The sequence below is a fragment of the Podarcis gaigeae genome (assembly GCF_964106915.1).
Source record: "Podarcis gaigeae genome assembly, chromosome: W".
In the NCBI taxonomy this organism is placed as follows: Eukaryota; Metazoa; Chordata; class Lepidosauria; order Squamata; family Lacertidae; genus Podarcis; species Podarcis gaigeae.
In genome coordinates this window covers 20,705,518-20,728,379 of record NC_139695.1, presented here as the reverse complement: position 1 = coordinate 20,728,379, position 22,862 = coordinate 20,705,518, and the positions used below count along the sequence as shown (strand labels likewise).

Below are 22,862 nucleotides of genomic sequence, written 5' to 3'. Positions count from 1 at the left end.
CATGAATACCTGTATGCACCTTTTTCGTACCCCATGAACAAACCATGTGCCTCACGCTTCCCAAGCTTGCTACTCTGTGGGGTGTGGACCCACATGTCAGAACCAAAGATTCTCATGTGCTTGACGTAAGGTTTCTTACCAAACATCTTCTCACAGGGAGTACAACCAATAGGTGATGACAGTCTCCTGTTATAGGAATAAACAAACGTGTTCAAAGACTCCCCCCAAAACTTCTCAGGGAGATTGACATCATGCAACAAGGTTTTTAGGCATTGAAGCAAAGTCTGGCTTGCTCGCTCACAAAGTCCATTCATCCATGGAGATCTAGGAGTTGAGAGGCTGTGCTGGATTCCCTTCTCAGTCAGGAAAGTTTCAAACTGCTGAGAAGTGAATTCACCCCCTCGATCAGTAAACAAACAGCCAATGTGTTTGTTGTGAGCATTCTCCAACAAAGCACAGAATGCCTTGAACCTAGGAAACACTTCTGACTTTTGTTGGAGCATAAACACATGAATGCACCTGGAAAAAGAATCAATTAAAATCACGAAGTACCTTGTTCCAACCAAAGAGGGCGCAAGTGGACCAACTAGGTCTGCGTGGACTAGCTGATAGGGCTTGGAAGCCTGTCTGCTAGACACCTTGCCTTTTGTTTTTTTTTTTTAATAATATTTTTATTAGTGTTATGAAATACAGAAAAAAGAATAAAGAGCATATTATAAAAGTAGAGAAAGAAAGTTACAAATTTTCTTGTTCTTTTTTCCAAATCTACTGGACTTCCCCGCGTCCTCCCAACCCTGCATTCTCTGTGATACATAACATCTGCAATTTGTTAACTTGTTTCAATACTTGTTGTATCTTTCATTTTATCATGTTACCCAATTTCAAATATATTATGACCCAAATCATGTACGTTTTCATTTTAACACAATAAAGTTGTTTCATTATTCTATCTCTGACTTCTTGTACCTTAATTTCCATTTCTTTAATTTAACATTACTGAAGCTAGAATTTCCTAAAAGGTGCATTTTTTAACATTCATACAACTTATAATGTTTTTCCAAATAGTCTTTAAATTTTTTCCAGTCCTCCTCGATTGTTTCTTCTCCCAAATCTCGGATTCTGCCAGTCATTTCGGCCAGTTCCATATAGTCCATCAACTGCGTTTGCCATTCCTCCAGTGTGGGTAAATCTTGTGACTTCCAATATTTTGCAATCAAAATCCTTGCTGCTGTGGTGGCGTACATAAAAAAAGTTCTATCCTTCTTAAACACCCTCTGGTCCACCATGCCCAAGAGGAAGGCCTCTGGTTTCTTAGGTAAGGTAAATCTAAGTACCTTTTTTAGTTCATTATGAATCATTTCCCAAAAGGCCTTCACCTTCGGGCAGGTCCACCAGAGGTGAAAGAATGTCCCTTCCGCCTCCTTACATTTCCAACATTTATTATCAGACAGGTGATATATCTTAGCAAGCTTGACTGGGGTCATGTACCACCGGTATATCATTTTCATAATGTTTTCCTTCAATGCACTACATGCCATAAATTTCATTCCGGTGTTCCATAACCTTTCCCAGTCTTCAAACATAATGTTATGCCCCAAGTCCTGTGCCCACTTTATCATTGCGGATTTAACTGTCTCATCCTGAGTATTCCATTTAAGCAGCAGGTTATACATTCTCGAAAGTAGTTTACTTTTTGGTTCTAACAATTCTGTCTCTAGTTTCGATTTTTCCACCTGGAATCCAACCTTCTTATCTACTTTAAAGACCTCTTGAATTTGTGCATAATGCAACCAATCTCGCACCTTGTTTTTTAGTTTTTCCAAGCTCTGCAACCTCCAATTGTCTCCAATCTTTTCAATAATTTCCCCATATTTAGGCCAATTGGCTTCCATATTAGGTCTCTTACGTGCCTTGGCCTCCACCGGTGAGAGCCACCTCGGAGTCTTACTCTCCGATAAGTCTTTATATTTTGTCCAGACCATTAAAATTGCTCTCCTGACAATGTGGTTTTTAAACAGTTTGTGCACTTTAACCTTGTCATACCACAAATATGCATGCCACCCAAAAGCATTGTCAAACCCTTCCAGATCTAGGACATCAGTGTTTTCCAGTAAGATCCAATCTTTCAACCAGCAGAAGGCTGCGGATTCATAATATAACCTCAAGTCTGGCAGGGCAAATCCCCCTCTTTCTTTCGCATCAGTTAATATCTTAAACTTTATTCGGGGCTTTTTGCCCTGCCAAACAAACTTAGAGATATCCTTCTGCCACCTTCCAAAGCATTCCACCTTGTCCACGATCTGTAGGGTCTGAAACAAAAATAACATTTTTGGCAATACGTTCATCTTTATAGCTGCTATTCGGCCCAACAAGGAAAGTTTCAATCTTGACCACGTTTCCAAATCTCTTTTGATTTCTGACCAACATTTCTCGTAGTTGTCTTTAAACAGATTCAAATTTTTGGAGGTCAGATACACCCCTAGGTATTTTACTTTTTTAACCACATTTAATTCTGTTTCTTTCACGAACTCATCTGTTTCTGCAGTTGTCAAATTTTTTGCTAGAACCTTAGTTTTTTGCTTGTTCAGCTTAAATCCCGCCACCCGACCAAAATCCGAAATTAATTCTAACACTCTTTTAGTACTAGAGACAGGCTCTTGCAATGTTAATACCAGGTCATCTGCAAATGCTTTCAATTTATATTGTTTCACTCCGACCTCAATTCCCTGTACCAACCGGTCCTTTCTAATCATGTTCAATAGCACCTCCAGAACTGAAATAAACAATAGGGGGGATAGGGGGCACCCCTGCCGTGTCCCTTTCTCAATTTTAAACTCCTCTGTCACCACATTGTTTACTATCAATTTCGCTTTTTGTTCTGAATATATTGCTTCTATTCCATTTTCAAACCCCCGCCCCACTCCCATCCCTTCCAAATTTTTCTTCATAAACATCCAGGAAATGTTGTCAAAGGCTTTCTCCGCATCAATAAAGATTAGCACCGCTCTAGTGTTAAGCTTTGTTTGTAAAAGTTCCAAAATATCAATAATGTTTCTTGTGTTGCCAAACAAATGCCTACCAGGGAGAAAGCCAGCCTGGTCCTTATGGATCACTTCATTAAGCACTTTTTTAAACCTACTTGCCAAAATGTCTGCAAAAATTTTGTAATCCACATTTAGGAGTGAGATGGGGCGGTAGTTCTTAAGCTGGGTCTTTTCAGTTTCTAGTTTGGGTATCAATGTGATGAAGGCTTCTTTCCACGTTTCCGGTGCCTTCCTCCCCTCCATAATCTGGTTACAAACCTCCAACAAAGGTTGTATCAAATAGTCCTTCAGAACCTTATAGTATTTGGAGGTAAGTCCATCAGGGCCTGGAGATTTGCCTAATTGGAGGTTCTGAATGGCGCTTTCAATTTCTTGCTGTGTGATATTACTATTCAGGATTATTCTCATTTCCTGAGGTATTTTCTGTAATCCATTGGTTTTAAGAAATTGGTCCACCTCCGAATCTTTCTGTGGCCCTTGTGAATAAAGTTCTTTGAAGTATCTCTGGAAGCACTTTCTAATTTCCTCGGGTTTCTGAACCATTCTCCCTTCAATCTCTAGATTTGTAACTGTATTAAGTTTTTGTCTCTTTTTCAACTGCCATGCTAGCAGTTTCCCACACTTATTTGCTGATTCAAAAGATCTTTGTTTCATTTGTTTAATTCTCCATTCCACCTCTTGATTTATCAGTTTCAAATATTGTGCTTGGAAAAATTTCACTTCTCTCAGCACTTCCTTCGACTTGGGCCTAGATCTTAGTTTTTTTTCTCCATCTCTTATTTTTTCCAATATCTTCTCCTTCTTTTCATTCCAGAGCTTTTTCTTGATCGTGTTTTGTTGTATTAGAAACCCTCTCATAACTGCTTTACTTGCGTCCCAGATTATTCTTTTTTCCACAGTAGTATTTAAATTTATCTCAAAATAATCCTTTAAAGTTTTTTGGGCCTTCTTAACAATCTTCTCGTCCCTTAATAAGGTGTCATTCATTTTCCATCTGAAGGATCCGGTTGTATTTAGTCTCAATTCCATTTTCAAAGCATTATGGTCGGAGCAGGTTTTTGGGCAGATTTCCACCTTTCTAGTCTTGGGTGCCAGTCCTCTAGTTATCCATATTTGGTCGATTCGTGTCCATGTCAGATGAGCTTCAGAAAAGAAAGTCCCTTCTTTTCCTAGGGGGTTCTTAACCCTCCATATGTCAATTAAGTCCACATTGTCAGTCATTTCAAAAAAAGTTTTAGGTAGTCTGCCATCTTTCGTTATGTTAGCACTTTGCGACTTATCCATATTTACAGACACAACCCCATTCATATCACCCATCATGATGATGTTGTTGTAGTCTAGGTAATCCAGCATAATCTCATGCAGCTTCCTGAAAAATTCCGATTTTCCTTCATTTGGGGCGTATATTCCTAATATCAGAAATTTTTCTCCTTGTGTCTGAATTTCAATCGCCAAAATTCTGCCGTGTTCATCTTTAAATAAGAATTTCGGTGACAGGCTCTCCTTTGCATATATCACCACTCCTCTTTTCTTCACTTTGTCCGAAGAGATAAATTCTTGGCCTAGTCTTTTATTAATTAGCACTTTTCTGTGGAGCCTTGTCACATGCGTTTCTTGCAGGCAAATAATGTCCAATTGTTCTTTTTTCAAAATATGAAATACTTTTCTTCTTTTTTCCGGAGAGTTTCCGCCATTTATGTTCCAACTAAGAAGCTGCAGCGACATCCTGGTCTAATTGGTGGGTCTACAATGGGGTGTCTAGGTTTCCCTCCGATCCCGGAGGTGGTAATGCTGGCCCAGATCCAGACGGTGTAGGCTTTGGAGATGGTCCCGGTGGTGGTGGAGGCCAAGAAGCTGCAGCTCCTTTCTGGAGGTCCTCCTCGTGGTCGTGTAGGAACTTCTGTTGGTCCTCCGGTGTTTTAATTCTTACTTTCCTTCCTTTGTAGGTAAATGATAGTCCTTGCGGAAACTCCCACCTATAAGGGATTGTGTTGTATCTCAACAGTTTGGTCAAATCTGTATAAGTAGTCCTAAGATCCAAAAGATGTTTAGGTATATCTCTGTAAATTTCAGCCTTTTTACCTTCTATCTCCAAAGATTTTTTGAAATGTAGACCTAGTATCTTGTCTCTTTCCTCTCTCGATCTCAGAATAACCAAACAGTCTCTGGACTTGTCCTTCTTTATCAGTTTTCCCAGTCTAAAGGCAGTCACAATTTTAAAGTCCTTATCTTCCTCAATCCCCCAGAATTTGGAGAACAAAAGTGTTAAAAATCCCTGTAGATTTCCTTCCTTCAGTTCTGGGATAGCCCTTAATCTGAGATTATTTTCCTTACTTTTCAATTCAACCAATGACAGGTAGGCTTGTTGTTCCCCTACCTGTCTTTTCAGAGGCCTTACTTCCCCCCTAATCTCATCAACCTTTTTGTTCGCCTGTTCTGCTTTTTGACTAGCTTCCACAGCAAGTTTATAATTTTCAGTCGTTGCCCCTTGCAATTTTTCAATTGCCTGAGTATGATGAGAAACTTGCTCGGATAATTTACTAATAGAGGATGTAGCTTGGTCAATTTTTGATGATTGATTGTCCACTTTTTGGTTTAAAATTGCCAGTTGTTCCAAGATTTGTTTCAGGACTATTTCAGATCCTCCAGTTGCCATATCTTCTGCAGCAGGCTCTACAGCAGGCTCTTCAATTTCCACCTCCTGTGCTGTCAGCACAGTTGGGACGGATGATCTTTGTTGATGAGATAGGGTTGTTTGAACAAGTTGCCCTGGTTTCTTTTCTTTTTCTTTAGCTTTAGCTGCTCTTGTTCTCCCTGTGCCACTCATTCCACACCTGCCTCTGTTCAAGGTCAAATTTTATTTTGTTTCATAAGTTAGACAAGTCCAGAGTGTAAACAATTTAACCACAGAGAATCACAATAAAGTACAGTTCCCAGGCCTCTATGTCTCCACAATCCTCTATTTCAAAGTTTCAAGGAAGGAGAGAGCTCTTGTCCGCCATTGAAGTTCTTATATTCCCTATGTTAAGTCTTTAGTAGTTCCAGAGCACAAAAGGAAGTTTCCCCAGGCTTTCTTTTTCTTGAAGAAAGGCCACAAGGTGTCAAGAAAGGTCCCAGCAACAATGTTTAAACGTTAGTGTCTCAGTCTATGTATCAGTTTAAGCTCCAATAACAGTATCAGCAGTTTGACAGTTCTCTTTTGCACACTGACAGCCCGATAGCTGGGTTGTCCCTTTTAACTCCACATAGCTCAAAGTTAGGAAGAAGGTCCCAAAAATAAGATCCACAAATTTTGCAAAGATTTCCTGCTTGTCTTTTCACTACAAAGTCTGTCAAATACACCCTCGTTTTACTTTTACAGTCCCTTTTAAGCACTTCAGCGCTCTTCTGCACAATTGCTTTAATCTGGTTAGCAGGATCGGGAGACGGACTTCCTGTTACTCGCCTCCCGTTTTCAGCCGAATTTCAACCAAATTCCCAAGTTTTTCCGATGTTTAACTCCCCTTACTCACGGGTATGTAGCAGCCAATTTTGATGTTTTCAAGAAGAAAGGTCGGCGCTCATCAGCAGCAGCAGCGCGGCTTTGCGTCCACGAAAAGAGCGATGAACTCACAGCGCCGCTCCCCCTTTCGCGTTCCGGAGCCCCTTACGGAGCTCCTTCTTCGTTTCCGGGGGGGCTTTGGGCGCCCGCCGAGTCCCACGGCCGCAGGCTCACTCTGCCTGTGGTTTTTCTTAATGGGTCTCCGCTTTGCCGTAGCGGACGACCCTTTTTCGCGGAGCCCCTCTTCACTGAGTAAAGAGGACCGCCATTGCTGTTTTGCGCCGCCTCCGGAAGCCTAGACACCTTGCCTTTTGGAGCAACCTTCACCTTGTTCTCTGCACAAGACACACATTTCATGTGAAACCTACAGGGCTTAATGTTCAAACCCTGAACCAACCCAGGCATCTTGGCCGGTGCCTGCCAAGACATGTGACCAAATTTTCGGTGCACCTCCTGAATACATCCTGCATGAAGAACTTTGTTATTTTATGCAACACAACAAGATTTAACATTAGACACATCAACAGCATTGTCATCATAATTTATACAGAACAAGCCATCTATAAACTTTGCATGCAAAATGTCCTCTTTGCCTTTCCTGATGACACAGATGCTCTTCTTGAAGAAAATCAGCTGTGGGACACTGAGCAAATTGTCTGTAGAATCTGGAACAAAAAGTACTTCCCTGATGGTTGTGTGCAGACTTGCCAGTCTCAACTGTCCTGACTCCTGCAATTCTCAACGTCTTTCCATCAGCCTGTTGGATCTCTCCATCTTGAGGCGTGAAGGAGATAAACAGGTGCTGATCCTTAGTTAAATGCCGTGTGGCTCCAGAATCGACAACAAATCTGGCTTTGGCCTTTGGAGCAGCAGTGCCAGCAAACAAAACCTTGTTTTCCACCGGCCTGGGCTGCTGTTTGCCCCCCTGCTCCTGGCCATCTGCAGGCTTTTGTCTCTGTTTACATCTCACCTTCCGGCCTCTGTGAAGACAACCTTGGTTCTCACAGGAAACAGAGCTCTCAGCTGCTGACTCCTTGGCTCCGGCTCCCCCTGGACACTGGAATGCTGTCTGGGATGACATCACAGTCAGCTCCCCCTGCAGCTTGCAACCGGTGCCCTCGGCATCCCTGCAATCACTCTCAATTTGGGAAACAGTCAGGACCTCCGACACAGTCAAACTCTGTGCTGGGAAGGCTGCCAGATGGGCTACTTTCAAAGCATTCCACATCTGACTTACTGTCGTGTTGCCAGCCAGTGTTACAATTCCCTCCAGAGAGATGGACAAGACGATCACGTCTATGGCCCTTGAATCCTTCGCCCTCCATCTATCTGTCAGAGAAACTGGAGGGGCTTCACACACAGTGTGCCACACTCCAAACTGTCTCGATAGGCACAGTACCTTGCCCAGGTCTCATATTTGTGGGCATTAAGCTTTGGCACGAAACACCATTTGAGGCTTGTAAAAACTCCATTTCAGCTCTTTACTTCAGCCGTGAGTCTTATTTCCTTCAAAGACTCCTTATCTTTGGCAGCTCATAAATTTCGAGGCCTGGTGGCTCTTCTCCGCCAGCCTAATTAGCCTGCCGGACATCAAAGACTCTGCCGCGGCATCAGAAAAGTCTTGCTTTTCCCCACATACCTCACACAGTCTTCAGCAGTCTTACTCTCCTGTAAGTGCCGTGAATCTGGGCCCAAAACCTATTGTTGGGATACTGCCAGGGGGACAGAGGCATCAGGCAGGCCCCAGTCATCGTCTCTGGACCATCTCCCGGTCTCCCGTGGAAACAGCATCAGTCAATTAGCAACACGAGCCTCAGACATATTCCAAGACTCATGCACGCCCTTTTCAGCAGTCTCCACAACGGAAGATTCACCCAGAAGAGCATATTTACAGCTTTATTCAACATTGGTCAGAACAAAGGAAAAACATGACTGTTTACATCCATGTCGAGGAAAAAAAACAACAGAAACAAAAGCTATATACAAAATGGAAACTTCCAGTGAGCAGGAAGTACACAGGCTAGTGACACACAACAGCCTGTTCCCTTTTTAAGGAGGAATGGAAATATCCTAACAGTACCATCAGTGATAGATTGGCAACATATTGTTTTTGAAATGATTGAATTAGCAAAAATGACAGCAACAATTAGAATGCAATCTAACCAAAATCTCAAACAGGAATGGGAGTGTGTAGACGAATACATGATCAAAAGATGCTCCAAGAAAAATTTATTGATATGCATAATTTAAACAGATATACAAGAATGTATGTTTAATTATAAAGATACAAAATACAATCACAATAATGTTATAAAAACACACACAAGAAAGTCACGCGCGGGTGGAGGGAAGACATAGGGAAAGAAATAAGAAGCAAATAAGAAATGACCAAATGTTGGTACATAATGAAATGGAAAAATGTGAATTTACAAATATAATGTATATGTAATACTATGTGAATATTTTGTATATGTATCGAGATATCAATCAATCAATGATAATAACATAATACCTTAAGCCCAGGCTGCCTTTCACTAGAATTTCTCAACATCAGACCACTGCCTTGTGCTGTCCCACTTAGCGGAGAAATACACCAGGCCTCTGTAGGGAAAATTATTTGTCGTCTTTATGGACTTGAAATCCACATTTGACTCTATTTCCAGCTCGAAATTGTGGGCCAAATTACATCTGGTACTGCGGGATAAAAGACCTTATTAATGCTCTGTATAGCGACAGTAAATTGCAGGTTAGATGTGGGTTGCAGGGCCAACTTTGGGATTGTATTGAGATGGATAGGGGAGTGAGAAAAGGGCAGTATTTTGGCCCCTACATTGTTCAGCCTTTTTCTAAATGATTTAGAGGAAAGTATAATTGACCCAGATGGTCACCTCCCAAAAACAGGAACCAGAAAGACCCCTCTCTTACTGTATGCACAGAATGCGGCCATACCCTCTTGGTCCAGACCTGGTTTGAAATACCAACTGAGGAAGTTTTCAGATTACTTGTCTGCAAATGGTTTACCCATCAACTATGAGAAATCAAAAATCACGGTCTTTGAGAAAATATGTAAATGTAAATGGGTATGGGTGGCCATACAGTGGTGCCCCGCAAGACGAATGCCTCGTAAGACGAAAAACTCACTAGACGAAAGAGTTTTTCGTTTTTTGAGGTGCTTCGCAAGACGAATTTCCCTATGGGCTTGCTTTGCAAGACGAAAACTGAGGAGATTTCACCCCTCCCATACCCAAGAATCTCCTGATGATCTCCTGATGGTCTCTGCTGACTCTACAGAGAGGAGGAGCAATGTACTGCTCTCTACTTCATTAGTCAAGTGAGTGAATCAGTGAGTGTGTGAGAGAGTCAGTCAGTGTGTCGGAGAGAGAGTGCAAGAGATCGTGTTGATAGATAAGATTTCTGCTAAGAGCAGCTGCAGGCACTCAGAGTATAGCATTGATTTATGCTCAGAATATTTAGCTCTGTATATAGTATTATAGCTGTAGTTATAGAATAAAGGAGGATATTTTACAGAGCTGCTCTCCGAGTGGTTTATACTCTGCAAGACTCTGCAAAACGCTGCTGCGCAACGGCTGTATTATTGAGACAGTGAATCCGGTGCTCTCAGCTCCAAGCTGTAAGTCCACAGCACTGTGACCTGTTCCTGTGAGAAAGGAGGTCTCTGGCAGTGCTACCCAGCTCGCCTAGCCCAGTCGGGGCTGTAGTGCATGAGTCCAGTTGGTCTTGCAAGTTTGTTTCCTTTTTTGTAAAACCGTTAATACCCAGGGTGCATTGCTTGAAGAGGTGCAGTTGCGACTTGAACTTTGAGGAGCAACACATAGCACGCGGTGTGGTAGCCTTTTTTGAGGTTTTTGAGGACTTTGCTGATTTTTGAAGCTTTTCCAAAACTTCTTTTGCATCCATTTGGTAAGTTAAACTTTTAAAACTTTTTTGGATTTTGGGTTGGGGTGTTTGGAATTCAAGGACTTGGTGTTGGGGAGAGGTTTGCAAGAATCTGGGAGCTTGCATGGTTTTTTTCTGCATTTTTATGATTTTCTGTGACCATTGGGGCATGTGGTTTTTTTTTTCTGGATTTGAATTTCTGTGTGGTGGCTGGCTGGGGGAACAGTTGAGGAGGGGTTTGCAACAATCTGGGAGCTTGTGTGTTTTTTCCTGCATTTTTATGATTTTTTGTGACCATTGGGCCATGTGGTTGTTTTTTTTTTAAAAAAATAATCTGGATTTGAATTTCTGTGTGGTGGCTATCTGGGGGAACAGTTGAGGAGGAGTTTGAAAGAATCTGGGAGCTTGTGTGGGTTTTTTTGAATTTTTATGATTTTCTGTGACCATTGGGCCATGTTGGTTTTTTTTTTAAAAAAATAATCTTGATTTTAAGTTCTGTGTGGTGGCTGGCTGGGGGAACAGTTGGGGAGGGGTTTGCAAGAATCTGGGAGCTTGTGTGGGTTTTTTTTAAAATTTTTATGGTTTTCTGTGACCATTGGGCCATGTTGGTTTTTTTAAAAAAAAAATCTGGATTTGAATTTCTGTGTGGTGGCTGGCTGGGGGAACAGTTGAGGAGGGGTTTGAAAGAATCTGGGAGCTTGTGTGGGTTTTTTTTTTTAATTCTTATGATTTTCTGTGACCATTGGGCCATGTTGTTTTTTTAAAAAATAAATAAATTCTGGATTTGAATTTCTGTGCGGTGGGTGGCTGGGGGAACAGTTGGGGAGGGGTTTGCAACAGTTGGGGAGGGGTTTGCAATTTCTGTGTGGTGGGTGGGTGGCTGGGGGAACAGTTGAGGTTTTTGAAGACTTTGGTGATTTTTAAAGCTTTTCCAAAACTTCATTTGCAGCCATTTGAGGATTTTGAAGACTTTGGTGATTTGCAGCCATTTCGTAAGTTAAACTTTTAAGACTTTTTTTTGGGGGGGTTGGATTTTGGGTTGGGGTGTTTGGAATTCTAGGACTTGGTTCTGGATTTGATTTTCTGTGTGGTCGGTGGCTGGGTGCTTTTGAATTTTTTGGAAGTGAAGCACTGATTTATTTATTTATTTTTTTTACGAAGAAAAAAAGTTTACGAAGGAGCTGTGCTGCCATGGGACCCAAGAAGACTGCTGCTGCAGAGGCCGGCGAGAGGAAGAAGGAGAAGGTGACACTGGAAATGAAGAAGGAGATCATCCGGAAGCACGACGGTGGAATGCGTGTGACAGACCTCGCCAGGGAGTACGGCAGGAATCCATCGACCATCGGAACCATCCTGAAGATGAGGGAGAAGATCCTTGCGATGGATGCAGCCAAGGGAGTCACCAGGATCATGAAGAACCGCCCAGCTGTTCTGGAGGAGGTCGAGAAGTTGCTGCTCATCTGGTTAGAAGAGAAGCAGCGTGCAGGGGACACAGTGACTGAGGCCGTCATTTGCGAGAAGGCCAAGGCCTTGCACGCAGACCTCGTCCGGGAACAGTCAGGAACCTCAGGTGAGCCAGAAGTCTTCAAGGAAAGCAGAGGTTGGTTTGACCGGTTCAAGACAAGATCTGGAATCCACAGCGTGGTCAGGCATAGAGAGGCTGCCAGTTCTGATGTTCCTGCGGCTGAAGACTTTGCAGCGGAGTTCCTGGAGGTTGTGAAGACGGAGGGCTACGTTCCACAGCAGGTCTTCAACTGCGACGAGACCGGGCTGTTTTGGAAGAGGATGCCCAAAAGGACTTTCATCACTCAAGAGGAGACCAAGTTGCCTGGCCACAAGCCCATGAAGGACCGTCTGACCCTGCTCTTCTGTGCCAACGCAAGCGGCAACCTGAAGATCAAGCCCTTGCTGGTGTACCACTCGGAGAACCCACGGGCCTTCAAGAAACACAAGGTCGACAAGGAGCAGCTGAGTGTCATGTGGTGATCCAACAGCAAGGCTTGGGTCACACGTGTGCTGTTTGTGGACTGGGTCAATCTTGCTTTTGGCCCTGCTGTCAAACAGTACCTGCTGGACAACGACCTGCCGCTGAAGGCTTTGCTTCTGATGGACAATGCTCCTGCTCATCCTAAAGGCCTTGAGGAGGACTTGTTGGAGTAGTTCAGCTTCATCAGCATCATGTTCCTGCCGCCTAACACCACACCACTGCTCCAGCCGATGGATCAGCAGGTCATCGCCAATTTCAAAAAACTCTACACCAAGGAGCTTTTCAGGCGATGCTTCGAGGTGACTGATTGCACCACCATCACCCTGTGGGAATTCTGGAAGGACCACTTCGACATCGTCACCTGCTTGAAGATGATCACCACGGCCTGGGACGGGATCAGCCTGAGAAATTTGAATTGCGCTTGGCGCAGCCTGTGGCCGGACTGTGTGGCACCAAGTGACTCTGATGCACCAGAGTCAACAGTGGTGCAGGACATTGTTTCCTTGGGGAGGACCATGGGCCTGGAAGTCACAGAGGAGGACGTCAGCGAGCTGGTGGAGGAGCACGACCACGAGCTGACCACCCAGGAGCTGGTCGAACTGCAGGCAGAGGCTGCGCAGGAGCGGGCCTCGCAGGAAGAGGAGGAAGCAACTGAGGAACGGCTGTCCTCCAAAGAACTGAGGGACATTTGCCAGAAGTGGAAGGATGTGCAGGCTTTTGCACAGCGGCACCACCCTAACAAGCATGTGATACATGACCTTGTGAACACTTTTGATACGACGGTCATGTCGCCTTTCAGGGAGGTGCTGAAAAGGCGGATGAAGCAGCAGACCATGGACAGGTTCTTCAGCAAGAAGCAAAGAGTGGAAGAGGAACCTTCTTCGAGTGGTCCCCCAGAGTCTTAGAAAATGTACTGTACACTTTGTTGATTTTTAAATGTTTTTCTGTCATGTTTAGAAACTTAATTTATTGTTCCTTCAGTTTTTGAACTGCTCTTTACAGTATGTGTGACTTTAAAGAGCAGTTAACAAACTCTTGTTGTACCAAATTTGGCTTTGTTAGGACTTTTTTTGACCATAGGAACACATTAATTGAATTTCAATGCATTCCTATGGGATTTTGTGCTTCGCAAGACGAAAAATTCGCTAGACGAAAAAACTCACAGAACGAATTAATTTCGTCTTGCGAGGCACCACTGTAATCTAGAGCAGACCAAATGCTTCCGGTATTTAGGGCTGTTGTTTCACCACACAAAGTCCTGGAATTGCCACTGGCCTGTCAGAAGGCGAAGATGAGCAAGCTTGCTATACTCCGTTCTTCTTCTTTTTCCCTCAAAGGGAGGTCATTATGTTCCACCAGCCATAAGGATATTTAATGCAAAATCTGTTCCCCAACTCCTAAATGCTTCAAATGTCTGGTGCAATGGTTTATGTCCTAAGCTAGACAGGTTCCAGGCAAAGTTCATTCGGTTCCTACTTCAGGTTCTAAACTGTGTTCCTAATTCAATTCTATTTCTGGAAACAGGTAAATGCCTGCTTTCCACCAAAGTGTGGTGGGCTGCCCTGAAATACTGGTTAAAGATTTCAGTATTTGTACATTTAAGCAGCTGTCAGTTCATGGTTAAACTATGGCTCAAAAAGCCTCCTCAATTGGACTTTTAGCATCCTTTTTACATCATCTGGGTTATGATATTGCCCTTAAATCATTGAGACAGAGGTTATGGGATATTGCATCCACTCTCTATCATATGAAACCTGTGGATCATTTGCATCCAGAATTCAATATGGGCATGATTTTCAATTACCCTTGTATCTTACGAATCTGTCAGTATCCAATTATTGTCAACTGTTTACCAAAGCCAGATTAAATGTATTTCCATCTGAAGTTCTAAATGGCAGACTGACTGATATACCTTATCAGAATAGACTATTTATGCTTTCAGGCTGTTGATTGTATGAAGCATATCTTACTACACTGTGGGCTATATAAACAAGCCAGGGATCAATTAATTAAACCCCTTTTCTCAAAGATAAGTCAAATTATATTACCCTGGCCATGGCAAAAAAAATTCTCAGAGGTAGTAAGAAATAGAAATCAGCATGCTCTGGATAAAACATAGTGACTGCCTTGAAATCTTTTCCTTGTATCTCTGCTGCATTTTGCTTTCAAAACTGTTTTTATAGGTCTTTGGACCATAATCAAGAATGTGTGTGTTATCTGATCCCAAGTGAACACTGGTGTGCAACATGCAGTTCAAAACTCATTTCACACATTGCCCAAACTTCTTCAGATTGCCCCGTTCTCTCAATACAGTGGTGCCTCGCAAGACGAAATTAATCCGTTCCGCGAGTCTCTTCGTCTTGCGGTTTTTTCATCTTGCAAAGCATGGCTATTAGCGGCTTAGCAGCTATTAACGGCTTAGCGGCTTTAAGAAAAAGGAAACAAACTCGCAAGAACTCGCAAGACGTTTCATCTTGCAAAGCAAGCCCATAGGGAAATTCGTCTTGCGGAATGACTCAAAAAACGGAAAACTCTTTCGTCTTGCGAGGAATTCGTCTTGCGAGGCATTCGTCTTGTGAGGTACCACAGTACCTCATAGCTCCTTCTTTCCTGTTCATGTCCTCTTGCTTTTCATGGCTTTAAAAAGTGTCATTTCCCCTCTTTCTATGCAGGTTAAAAATACTTAGAAGGGGCAGCATTTTATTTGAGATATAATGGTTGTATTGCTTATGGAATAGTAATCTTTCACACACAGCCAGTTGCTGGAAAAGAAATTTATAGATTTCAGGCATATGTGTGTGCATTTGTAGTTTGTTGAAAGGGTTTTGGTCAATAATGCAGTTTACCTACATAGCGAAGCATTTTAATGTATAATGTTTTATTATGTTTTTATATATGTTGTAAGCCACCCAGAGTATATCTCACTGGGTTTTGCCAATTATCCATTAACAATTATCTGTGCTGTCTGTGATGTGTAGATCAAGTTTACACATTTAATAAAGTTGTCTCCAAAGTTCATTTCCTGCAGTACTCTAAACTAAAATACCCAATTTATGTTGTCAAAAGGGTTTTCTGCATAAAAAAATCAAAATAAAAAAGAATAAAAGCAGCTTGCTTCTCATTGTGGTAATTCAAGCATTCAAAAACGTCTAATGCATTTCTTTTAACTGTCCTTTGGGTAGGACTCCACACTGATCGTCGTGAATGAAGTCCTGTAAAATCTTGTTTAATCTTTCTGACAAAATCAATGTAAATAACATATGATCATTGTTCAGTAAGGAAAATAGTCATTATTTATTTATTTATTTATTAATTTTGCTAAAGACATGTTTTGAGCTTCTTTAGGTGTAAGTGTAATGTTGGCCTCCTTCCAGCTATCTGGTGTCTTACCACTCTGTATAATATTGTTTATTGTTTTTTGTCCATTGCAAAGGTTGTAAATGTTCATCTTCAAAAGGCATAGTAAGAAGCCAATAGTCCATCTCGGCCTGGTACCTTTCCTTTCTTCATTTTTAAAATTGCATCACATAATTCTCAAGTAGTTTTGGGGCCATTCATTATTTGTCTTTGAGGATCTGAAATGTTTAGTAAATGCCATTTTTTTTTAAAAAAAAAAGATATTACTTGACATTTATACAACTTAGAATACTGGTGAAATACTTTTTTCATATTTTGTATTATCTGTTATTACAGCATTTCCTTCTTGCAACTTCAGTATCACTTTCTTTTCTTTCTCTTTCCACAGTTTATATGCTAACCATTTCCCAGGTTAGCAAATTCAAAAAGATAGTGTTTAGCATAATTCCATTTTGTTTCTATCTCCTACATTGTTAACACAGACAATTGCATGTCAAGGCCCCATGACCACTCCGTTCTCTTAGGTACCAAGCAACTGCATATACCACCTTCCCTGTTGAATGGTCACTTTAAATTTGAAGGTTCATTATTGCTCCACAAGATGTGTATGTCTTTAAGGGCCAGAGCAAATAACGTGACCTAGTTTTACAGCTGTGAAACAGTATAGCGAGTGCTGCTAAGTTGTGTTAATTAAGCTGTGTCAGCAATTGGGTATAGTATATAAAGAGCAGCACCTAGCTCTCTCAGTACCCTGGTGGTTGGGTCATGGCTATTGATATGTTATAATTAATGTAAAAGGAGTTTTTGTTTTTGTTATTAAAACCTAGCTAAAGTTATTTTGCATTCTTTGTAATGTGTGGTCTCCCCAGCAAGCTCTCTGCAGCGCAACTAGTCTGCAAAGAGCCAACATTCCCGTCCTCTGGTAGTGTCACTAAGGGGTGAAACCAGCCGGAAGGGGCAAATCGGGGCATGCCGCAAGTGGTCTCCATTGAAAGAGTGGTATGGTCTGGGCATTGGACAAGAGCCACTCCTCCCAGATCCTTTTAACAGGTTACCCTTAACCGTGGAGGGGCAGGTGGAGGCTACAACCTCCCCTCCAACCAAGACCTAGGCTTACCCAATGCCTATCCAACTGAGTCGTTAGCTGTTTGCCACCAAACCAATCACACCTGCAACCGACCATAGATGCCTTCCACTATGTTGCGCAGCCAGATATCATTGCCAGCATCTGAAAGGTATGCCCCGTCTCCCCGATAATGTGCCTCCCAATTAAATGTGATGTCAGGGTGTCAAATCACACAGCACTTGGAGCGCTCCACCCTGCGACTGATGGCACGATTGGCCTGCTTCCTGGCCCGATTAAGGCTAGCAGGGTCAGGGCTGTTGCGCCACCAATGCTGTTCAAGCCAGTGGGACCATAGAATATGGGGAAAAGATGCTGACAGTCTTTCTAAGTTCTCAATTACACTCCAATTAATGTCTATGGTGTTCCAGGGGCTGAGATCATTCTCCCTTAGCTGGAGAATGATTGCCTTGGGGGGGCTGTGTTGCCTGATCTTAAATGTGACAATGGGCATGAACTCCTGCCATTTCATTCCATGCCTCATAAACCAGGATATCTGGATGTAGGGCGATAAACTGAGGATTCTGTCTCTCCCTGTGTTGACTGCATGGACCCTAGCCCACTGGGCTATACTGTGGCCGACAATTCAGATCCATTTTGGGCAAGTACCTGTGGAGATTGATATTATGCGGGGGTGAGTACTTGTGACTCACAATGTACATATTTCTTATTGGCGTTAGAATTAAAACAATCAGGAGGTGTAAGTCTGTCTGTTGGGAGGCCCCACGGAGCTGCCATAGTGGTGGCCCCGATTCTAAAGGAGTGGGTTGCAAAGTTGGCTGCCTGACCCCCACAGGTTAAATGACTTTACGCAACACCTATGTAAATTGGTGCCTGGCCAGTTGCGAATTGTCTTCGTAAATGAATAACGGGCCAGGACCTGGGGGCCTTAGTGCCAAGTATCATATCATGTCCTTGACAGGGCAGGGTCCTTTGTGCTGCAGTGCAGACAGTCTGATTAGCGTTCCTCTGCCTGCCTGATCTGTCTTGAATGAGTGGATCCTAATTACTAGCTCATCCGGGGTGAGATTTATGTCTTATCATAACAGCCCATGGGAAAGGGGGTCACTGGTGCCCTCGTTAACATATCCCCCAACTCTAAGGGCCCCCCAAAATGTGACCGAGTAAGTGGCGCTGAAAAGCCTGATCTTGTATTTTGACCAACATATGTTTTGGAGAGAGCGCCTAATTGTGCAGAGCATGTCAAATGTGATCAACTTTTGACCTTCAGTGTTGGGGGGGGGGGGTTAAGCCTATGTACCAGAAATGACACACAATGATTGATGGAGTGCATACATTTACTGAAGAAGGTGATACCAGCTGCCTGAAGGGCCAATGTCTTAGCCGCACCACCCAAGCTTCTCAGGTGGGCAAGATACTGCATAACCTCACTTCAGGTCTGGGAATGGAGCCGTGAGGGATGGCCTTCTGATCTCTCTGGTTAAAAGGCCTTCAAATACTTGGAAAGCAGCTCCATGTGGTCAAAAGACTAACATCAAAGGGTAAATAAACTTTCTACTATCTCTTTACAAGACTAATTAAGATAAATCACCATGTCTATCAACATGAGAGCTGCTGAAAGAACAAAAGTGGCAGAAGCTAACGCTGAAAAAAGCATGGCTGATGCAACAAAAGCTGACTCAGACGCTACCAAACATAAACAGGCAGACCCAAATACAGCTATTTTACAAAATATCCTGACCCAGCTTGAAACCCTAAACCATATACAAGACAAGCTGAAAACTCTAACAAAAGACTTTAATGAGTTCCGGGTGCAACTGACAAACTGTGAAGGCAGATGGGACTCATTTGAGACATTTTCACAGGCCTCTCACAACACTCTTAATCGTTGCCATAACAATTTAGAATCTCAGAAAAGATGAAAGAACCTGAAAATTCTCAGCCTTGAAAACCTGCCAAGCCAAATTGAGCTGGCAGATTACTATGTCAATTTGACATAGAATATGTTTTCAAAATCCCAGTGAAAAGGTGAAGGACGGGGGCTCCCTCAAATATAGTAATTGTCAAGTTTGTGCATGTTCAAGATAGAGATGATGTGCTGGACCCGGGGGTAAGGTACCGTGGGCGTAAGCAGAGTCCACACGAAGAGGGGCGAGGTCCGAGGGCCGGTAGGGCTTCCAAGCGCTGCTGAAGCGCCGTAACCGCGTCGCTGAGCTGCTGCACAGTGTGAGTCAAGGCCTGGTTCTCCTGGGCCAAAGCCACCAGCGCAGCTGCCTGGTCAGCCATGGCCTCTGGCTCTTCCCGAACGCACCCCAACGAAGGGGGAGTGCGGGTGTGGCGGGAGCAAACTGTGCTGCACCCGGGGGTAAGGTACCGTGGGCGTAAGCAGAGTCCACACGAAGAGGGGCGAGGTCCGAGGCGGAGAGCCGGGCGGGGAGCCTCTGGCTCTTCCCGAACGCACCCCAACGAAGGGGGAGTGCGGGTGTGGCGGGAGCAAACTGTGCTGCACCCGGGGGTAAGGTACCGTGGGCGTAAGCAGAGTCCACACGAAGAGGGGCAAGGTCCGAGGCGGAGAGCCGGGCGGGGAACAGGAACGCTGGAACAGGAGGCCGAGCAGGGAACAGGAACACCGGATGGTCAGGAACAGGAACACCGGATGGTCAGGAACAGGAGGCCGAGCAGGGAACAGGAGCACAGGAAGGTCCGAAGCCAACAACGACGTTGCTCCCGCAACCTGGGGCCGGGCTGACTGGGCTTTTATCCTCTTCTAAGGCCAGGGGCGGTCCCGGCCCCCAGGAGCCCCGCCTCCTCTGACCTTAAGGCGAGCACTCCTCCTGGGAGCAACCAGTTCCCTTCGCCTCTCTGCCCTAAGCCTCTGCAGATCAGGAGAGGCCGAAGGGTTACTGGGCCCTGGAGGAGGCTCACCTGTAGCCACTGAGTCCTCAAGCCCCTCTGGGGCCAGAAGGGTTTCACCTGGGGCCAGCTCCTGGTGCTCTGCCACAGGTGCAGGCTCTACAGCATCTAGGCCTTGCCCCAGTTCAGCCGGCCCTGGAGGCGGGGACTCCTGTGCAGGCTGGGATTCCTCTGGTTCGTCCTCTGAATCGGAATCCCAGGCCATCACAGATGAACTCTTACGCAAATTCCGCCAAAGATCAATAGAAGCCCCGGTGCAGTGGGAACAGAAGAATATTTCTCTCTTCCCAGACTTCTCCAAGTATGTGATTCAAGCGTGCTCTAAATTTGTTAAAGCAAAAGCCCTTGCTAGGGCAAAGAATGTGAAATATTACATTCAGTTCCCAGCAAAGTTTTGTACTAAATATTCAGGTCAAACTCATAATAAGTGGAATAAGCATTATTTTTTAGGAAAATGAAGTTGTAATGTTATTCTTAAAAAACAACCTTGAGTTTACAAATTATATTGCCTGGGAAGTGTAAATAATATGATCATGATTACCTGACAGTGTGGCACTTTTAGAATCTGCTTTGTGTTGTCATTAAACATGTTGGGAGTCATTCTGCAAAGAAATAGTAAAAATGTTTGTACCTTTAAGAATTGTTTCTGTGAGCTCTGGGCAGATTGGGTACAGCTGGTAATGACTACTGCAGTCTTATTAGACTTTACCGATTGGTGGGGTCTGCGTTGCTCCCGGATGGGAGGAAGGAAGTCAAATGACACCAAGGTTTGGTTCAGAGAAAGAGTTTATTCTGCTCTCCGGATAGCAGAAGGCACTGCGTGAATCGGTTCACAGCAAGCACAAAAGCAAGAGAAATTACATACAGTATATATATCCTCCAGGTACCCTCTCCCCCTTTCCCCAGGAATCCAGACACGTAAGCTTATACACGTAAGTTGACATCACAGATGTTCCTGCTCCTGTACTCTTAACCATAAAAGGGTGTTCCTGTTCCTGTATTCCTTATCTTGGGGTAAGAAGGTCACCAACTCTAAGAGCATTCCTGGCGCCGTTCCCGGGGGGCTAACAAGGTCTGTGCGTCAGTGTAAGGTAAGACCCAGATGTGTCATCCCTGCTCCACTTTGGAACTGACAAGGCCATTCATTAGGCATCACGGACTGATAAAGGAGAGAGCTTTGTTTATACAGCTGTGTTCTTGTTATACATTTCCTCAAGAGCTCAAGTTAATGGTTTTTAGCTAATGCACCCTTGGAGAAGGAAAAATGGGATTTTGGGGCCCGTTTCAGACTGACTGTACAGTCAGATTTTAGATTTGGGAAACCCATTCCTTCACTACAAAAGGAGGAAAAGTTGCAGTTTGAACTTTGCCTGCAGGGAGAAAACACCCACAAACTTTGTTGTTTGTTGTTTTGTAATAAAACCTTTATTTGTTTGGTTTTACACCAGTCTTGTGGTGTCATAGTTTCCGTCATCTGCCACCAGATGACAGAAAAAACCCTCTAACCAACTATGGGTGCCAGTAGTCCTGAGTGGGCAGTGACAGATTGTGGAAAAGAACCCAGAGACTGGAAGCAACTCAGTGTTTCTCAAGCAGCTAGCTGTGTGAAGGCGTCGGCAGGGAGTGTCTGTTTGCGACCAGGAGCCGAGCAATTTCTTCAAGTCACGTGTGAGTAAAGACTGCGTGGAAAGCTGAAAGCTGGGTGGACCCATGGCTGGACTTGGAGCTGGAGCTCAAGGGGGAGCTTCATGTTTTCCAGTAGAGAAACTGGGAGAATCCAATTATATGTCATGGAGTTTACAGACGCAGGCATTTTTAAAGAAAGAACAATGTTGGACTGTTATTGTTAACCCTCCTTCAGATTCAGAAGTTGTTTTATCTTCAGATGTTACAGATAAATTTGTGAAATTTGAGGAAGAAAAGCCACAAATTAAAGAAAGTTCTGAAAGTGATAGTGATGAGGAATCAGGGGATGAGGGTCCCAGTACACAATCTCCTAAAGCTGAACCAATTTCTCCTGAGCAAGATGAATTAGAAGGGAAGATACCGTATTTTTCGCTCTATAACACGCACCTGACCATAACACGCACATCGTTTTTAGAGGAGGAAAACAAGGGAAAAAACATTCTGAATGAAACAGTGGATGTATCATTTTGCGCTTCATGCTGTGGCCACAGACATGTGATCTGATGGTGAATTTGGGCTGACCCAATGCAAAAATCCTGAGAATCCCTGTGCATCCATGGTTTGTAACCACGTTTTTGCACCATTGCAGCCCCAGGCAACAGTGGGTGCGTGATTTTTGGGGGGCAGGCTGTAGCCATGGACATGCTATGTGCTCTGATGGTGAATTTGGGCTGACCCAATGCAAAGATCCTGAGGATCCATGTGGATCCATGGTTTGTAACCACATTTTTGCACCATTGCAGCCCCAGGCAACAGTGGGTGCGTGATTTTTTGGGTGCAGGCTGTAGCCATGGACATGCTATGTGATCTGATGGTGAATTTGGGGTGACCCAATGCAAAGATCCTGAGGATCCATGCTTTGTAACCACATTTTAAGTGGGGAGCGAAGGAAAAACAAAGAAGGGACATTAGAGGGGTGTGCAGAGAAGCAGCTGGCTAAGAATGCAGGAGAGGGATTTAACGGGAGGGAGGAAAGAAAGGCAAAAGTTTCCCCCCACCCAAGCCAGCCATCTCTCTCTCTCTCTCTCTCTCTCTCTCTCTCTCTCTCTCTCTCTCCCTCCCCCCTCTCTCTCTCCCTCTCCCTCCCCCTCCCCCCTCTCTCTCTCCCTTCCCCCCTCTCTCTCCCTCCCCCCCAGCAGCACCGGAGCTTGCCTGGAGGGGAGGGGCTTTCCCTGCTCTTTGTTCCGTTTCAGCAAACACAGCAACGAAACAGAGGGGGTGGGCAGTAAGACCCTGAGGCAGAATGCAGGAAAGCAGCCGCTTCCTCTTTTCAGGTTTCGCTTCTCCGTGCAGCGTGCAGCGCCGCGATTTGATTTTTGCATGATTTTTCGGCTCCAGGGACCACACATTCTC

The 22,862-nt window shown here is 44.0% G+C and overlaps 1 pseudogene across 3 annotated transcripts; it reads left to right on the top strand.

Annotated features, from left to right (window-relative positions):
• The first annotated feature begins 10,389 nt into the window (after nucleotides 1-10,389).
• Nucleotides 10,390-13,517, top strand: LOC310835964 (tigger transposable element-derived protein 1 pseudogene; annotated as a pseudogene). Of its 3 annotated transcripts, none has more exons than XR_014568650.1 (3): nucleotides 10,390-10,506; nucleotides 11,432-11,478; nucleotides 11,661-13,517. The product of XR_014568650.1 is annotated as a tigger transposable element-derived protein 1 pseudogene (transcript). The 3 variants fall into 3 exon arrangements; XR_014568651.1 differs by having other exon boundaries at nucleotides 11,652-13,517; XR_014568652.1 differs by lacking the exon at nucleotides 10,390-10,506 and adding an exon at nucleotides 10,799-11,373.
• Nucleotides 13,518-22,862: the final 9,345 nt, after the last annotated feature.